Here is a 6,000-nt window from a genome sequence, read left to right on the forward strand (position 1 = left end):
ATCACGCCAATCACGTATGGAGGACTTTCTACCTTTCCTAACATGATATTGTCTTTCATCCCACCACTCACTTGCATTTTCTTCTAACTTAGAGAGATATATACTAAGAACATAATATTCACTCTCTTCACAAAACCAAGGATTTATTTTATCAATTTCTTTTTCCCAAGCTAGGTATGTTAATGCACCTATATCTTTACCAAAGGATGGAAGATTCCTAGCTTGTTTAAACATTTCATCAACTTTATCTAACCTAGAAGACCTATATGAACCATAAGACATCTTTGTTTTTAAAAGTTTTCTTAATCTAAAGGGTTCAAAACTTTCACTTAGACAAGTCCCAGGTAAGAGAGGTGAGCTAAAGAGCTGCTTAAGTACCAAATCTTGCCTTGCCAGAAATGTCTTAGGCTACTAACTAATTACCCCTTAAACTAAAATCACCTTTAGAAACAAAGTACACAACTCAAACAATTAATCACAAATAAAAGACTAGACTCTCGGACTCTAATGTGAAAAGGCTTAGAGTTTAATCCCTTTTAGCCTAATCAACCCTAAACGTGAACACAAAATCAAAGATACAAAAACACTAAAGAAACCAGCGGACTCTAATGACCCCTACGAGATACACAAATTAAGTCAATATTAAAGTCTACTCCTATGGTGAAGCTTGTAGCTTTGGCTAACAAGACACATTCACCTGTCTAGCTATGCTAAAAATAAAAGCAAATAAAGTTGCCAAGAGTTTGAAAGAGCACCAAGGACTCTTCCTAAACACTTGGACTTTATAAAAGGCCCTTTTACAAAACAAAAGCTAAAGCTAAGAGTAGGCTAACACAAGCCTATTACAAACAAATTGAAGAAAATAATTACAAAAGAAAAACTATACTAGGCTGCTACGGTCCTGGTCCTGGTCCACTTCATTCATTTTGATGCCAAGTCCTTGTGCCAAAAAAAAATGTACACTCCTGTTGCTGGTTCGGCCAGCTTTGGCCCCTTTTCTAGCTTCTGGTTTATCCTATAATCACAAATCACAATTGGAATCAATGTGCCTTATCTACACACAGATATCAAAAGGATTAAATTCACACAATATAAAAGATTCTTCCCTTTTCTCCTAGTCTCGTACACTTGATGCAGCTATATAAATTTCTGTTGCTCTCAAATGACAAACTGCAATCAAAGATTCACAATCAGTTCAGCAGAGTAACCATCAATGCTATCAATTTCCAGCTAAGACAGAAACAATTAAGTAATCCAGAGGCAACAAAATTAAACAACTCCCCTAATTAAATGGTTGGTCTATCTTGCTGTAAACTCTACTGATATTCTGCTACTGCTTAAAATTCTTGACTCCAAATGTTTATCAACTCTGCACACAACAACATCAAACCAGATTCCAATTCAGCAAATCACATCATCCAACAAATTGCAAGCTATAACACAAACAGTTAAACAAATAGAAGTAATATAGCTAAGCAACTTCCCTGATTAATGCTATTTCTAGTTGTTGGTTTTAGTGGACTTTGTTGTAGGTTCTTCCTTGTGCTCAACTAATCAGCAGATTCATTCTTCACTTTTTCCCTGCACTGATTCGTTTCAGATCTGCTCACAGAAATTGCACCAACTCCAGCAAAAATACACAAGGACATAGATATTAAACCAGATGCAATGGGTGTAATTCAAAGCTGAACTAAACTGATTTAAACAATCATTCAATTCTAATTTAAATTCTGATCAATCCAATGGGTAAAAGAATTATGTGCTTAATTCAACCACAACGTCAGAATTGGAAAGTAAGTGCTTTAGTCACTTCTTCAAATGGAATGATGCTTTGGCAGTTAAAACAAGTTCATGCACAAGACTAATTACTCCAAGCAAATCAATTCATGCATAAATCAGTCCATGAACAACTAACTAGGTGGCATGCAAGGTATTCAATCAATCAATCTGAATAAAACTGAAATCTGCATGTGATTAATACCAGGAAAATATTTTCTATATGCATTTGGAAAAATTGATCTCAACAACGAAAGAATGATGGTGCTAATAAGTATTCAACAGATTTCAACAATTGTAAGCAAACCATGAAATCAGTAATCACATTCAGACATATAATATCTCAATGATTTCAGCAAGCAGTTTATAATCCAAAATGAATGCAATGTCAGTTTAAGCAAACCACAACTGATCCAATCTAATTGATCCAATTTCTTTTCCTGCACAATGAACAATCACAAAACAGTTAGATTAACAATGAATTCTCTATTTCAAAGTGCCAAGGAATTAGGCCAAATCAGCCTTACAAAACTCACAACACTCAGGCTTCTTTTTAAAAGCTTAAAGCACTCAAAATGTAAAGGTTTGGAAGGGAGATTCTCCCTTGGCAGTACACAGCTGGAGAGTATTCCAGACCACCACCACCTAAAATGCTACCAAGCACACAAACCTTCTTTCAATTTCCAGAAATCCAGAGTGAAAAAGCTTCTCAAGTAATAAAGAAATGGCTAGGCAAAGATCAAAGTAATGGACAGACAGGTAGAACAGAACAGGACAACCACTAAAGCAAAAGAATTTACAGCACAACAGAGAAACTGACTCAAGATCAGATTATGAAAGCAAACAAAGCTCAAATTAGAACAGCTGAACAGATTTTACATGTAATGTAGACAAAACTAAGACATTCAACAATGACAAGCAAGAAACAAAGCTTTTGATCACAGTAAGCACTCAAACAGGATCCTAAGATCAGTTCTAGAGTAGATTTCAAAAGCAATAAAAGATCAAGAACAAATTGCAGAATTTTTGTAAACAAATGTTCAAACTGATTCACTTTATTTCAGACTTGTAGTGCAGCATTTAACATTGTTAATTTCAGCCTTATGCACTGTTTTACAATGAAATCAGTAGAATCAACTCCAATTACAAGTGTTACTGCTAGGTTCAAATTCAAATCACAGATTTAGTGGTTTTTTTGTACAAGATTACAAGTACTGCTGATGTGATGCAGATTTTTGTGGACTTAATCATCAACCACTTACAAATTTTAAGCCAGAACAACTTTGACACAAAGGTGCAGTAACACAAGTCAAATCAAATTTAATTCTGCAGAAAAGAAATTAAAGCACTCAGACACAATGACTCTAGGATGTACTGATGTTAGAACTTAGTAATGATCTAATACTAAGTAGAACAAACACACACTCAAAACATTAACACAGACTTCAAAGAACAACCAGTTCGGTGTAGCTGGCCAAATGAAAGACTGATGCTGCTGTAAGCATCTTGCACCCAAGCTCAATGCAACATTTCATAGCTTAATTGGTGTGCATTTGCTATCCACAAGCAGATTCAACTTTCAGCTCACAGAATTTCAAAAGTGCAATACAAATTACATGTAATGGTCAGCATCAAAAACTCAAGACAGCTTCAGATAAATGAAATGAAATTAAACTGCTGTTGAAGTCTGCATCAAGCTCATTCAATTGAATTTCACTGCTTATGATGATGAACAGATCTTACTCAAAGCAAAAAAAACTCAATTGAATCACAGTTAAACTCAGATTTAATTGACAATTAAAACAAAATAACATGACATAGACAAAACAGAAATGGATTTAGAAATTAAAATACTCAAACAAAGACTTGCACCGAAATAAAATGAAATAATACTCATATAATGACTCAAAGGCACAGAACAAGAAAGCTTAAACAAATAAGTAACACTCAACTTGAAAACCTAAACGCAGAAATTGAGATCCAAGAACGAACAAACATATTTGAATCTCATACAGAAAAAACAACACATACTGAAACTGAATCAAGGCAAAACACTTTGAGAATTCCATGACGAACAAAAGTTAAACACAAGACAGTAAAGAAATTAACTAAGAACGCGAAAATGGAAGAATAAACTCAGAATCAAGACAGAATCAAAACACAAAACTAGAACAAAGACAGAGACACGAATCAAACTGAAACAAGAATCGAAACAACTCAATAATGGAAGAAAACTCAGAACAGAGACGAACCGAGATACTTACCTCTGAAGCGTGTTCGAACCTGGCTCTGATACCACTTGATGGACGAACGCCCGAGGAGAGGTCGATTGAAGCTGCGCGAATACAAACCGGACCTCCTCGAAGCTTCTCCGACGAAGAATACGCAGCGGAAAATGACAAAAACAGAGGGTTAAACTCGATAGAAACCCTAGAAATGGAAGGAAACCCAATATGAACCGATTAATCGGTTCAAAATGAAGATTGAACGGTGGAAAAGGTTTGGAACGAATCAAAAGTAATTTTAATCGGCTAAAATCAGAGAAAATGATGAAGGATGAAGAAACCCTAGACAAATGTGCAGATGATTTGGTGACAGTGGAAGAAAGATGAAGAAACTTGTGAATCTGATACTTACGGAGGAGAAGAGATGGATTTGTGATGAAGAATGGCTGGCGACGAGGAAACTCTTGAGTGGAAGAACGAGATGTGGTTCTGCGAGATGGAGAAAAAGCTCTCACGAAAGAGAGAATGTGGCTGTGCGTGTCTGATGTGTGAGAAGAAAAGCAAATGATGTGGAATGAGGGAGCGGACGCGTGGCTGAAGAAGGAATTGAAAAACGCTGACGCATGCGAGGTGGCAGCGAAGGAGAGGTGGCGTGGAGGAATGAGTAGCACCGTGGAATTTTGGAGAAATGGAAAAATAGAGTGTGCTTGGAAGGTGGCTAGAGGAAGTCTTTGGACTCTCTAGCCTATGACTTTCAAGAGAGAATTATTCTGATTTCAGAAATATAATTCTCATTCAGCTCAAAAGTGACAATACAATAGAGGAGCTGGGTATTTATAGTAACCCATGCTCCTTAAGAGATAAACTATAAAAAGTAAAAAAATACAAAAAGAGGACTACTGATAACAGTTGAAAAACTGTTATTTTCATGCTTAAAATTGATACTAAAAGCAACCTTTAGACTTAGAAACTAGCTTGAAATCATGCATTTTATCTATATTTTCAGAAATAAGAGAGCTGGACAGGTTTATGCTTGATTTCAGTGTTTTTGTGCAGGTTTTAAGGTGAATTTAGTGAAAGAAGTGAAGAAGGAGAGAGATGGAATCATAAAAGGAAGCAAAGAGTGCAAAAAGAGAAGTCGAAGGCACCGCTCAGCGGCATTTTACCGCTGAGCGGCACTCAGGAGGTCACGGGAGGTCCGCTGAGGGGCAAACTGGCCGCTGAGGGGAAGAAAAGTGAAGCGTGATCACCGCTGAGCGGTATTTACCGCTGAGCGGCACTTTTTGGGCTTGGGCTTTTGTAATCTTTTGTAACTCTAGAATAGTATATAAGGACTTGCACGTCCTAGGATTAAGTATCTTTGGCAGAAACGAGGCAAACACTCTCTCTTCCACCCCTTTGAAGGAGGATCTTGGATGCTTAGGCTACCTCTTCACCTTTATTGGGTTTATTCTTTCATACTTTCATTGTAATTCATCTAGGTTCACCATGAATATGGTGAACTAAACCTTGTATGTTTGTTGGGGAATCAATGTAATCTCTTGAAGCTCTCATATATGGAATTTATGCTTGCATCTTTTCATTAAGACTTATGCTTTCTTTCATCATTAGTTAGGGTTTTTCCTCTTTGCTTAATGCTTGCATAGTTTAACTCATTCAATGCATGATTATTGGTTTTGTCGATACGGGCACGTACGGGGAAGTCTAGATCCGGGGAATTTCTCCCAATATTATATTGGTTGTCGTTAAGCTCCTGCACTTATGAACTAATCATTAGGAATGCTAGGAATTGTATGAACTATTTGATTAGGGAGAAGCCATCTAGAATGGTACTTTAGAGAGTGGCATTAACAATGATGATTTGAATGTTGAATTCCTAAAATGTATGAGAGTGGATGATATGAAATTGACCCCCAACAACATATTCATTCCTATATTTCCTTGAAAGTGTTTATCTTTTGTCTTTGCCATTGATCAATTCATGCATACATGTTTATTT

At 36.4% G+C, this 6,000-nt stretch overlaps 1 long non-coding RNA gene across 1 annotated transcript; it reads right to left on the reverse strand.

Annotated features, from left to right (window-relative positions):
- Positions 1 to 587: 587 nt before the first annotated feature.
- Positions 588 to 4,780, reverse strand: LOC148195785 (uncharacterized). The gene is made up of 2 exons (XR_015780841.1): positions 4,414 to 4,780; positions 588 to 4,142 (listed from the first exon to the last, which is right to left on the reverse strand). It is a non-coding gene; the product is annotated as an uncharacterized LOC148195785 (long non-coding RNA).
- Positions 4,781 to 6,000: the final 1,220 nt, after the last annotated feature.

Source organism: Vigna umbellata, chromosome 7 (genome assembly GCF_029865625.1).
Source record: "Vigna umbellata cultivar VRB3 chromosome 7, Vumbellata_1.0, whole genome shotgun sequence".
In the NCBI taxonomy this organism is placed as follows: domain Eukaryota; kingdom Viridiplantae; phylum Streptophyta; class Magnoliopsida; order Fabales; family Fabaceae; genus Vigna; species Vigna umbellata.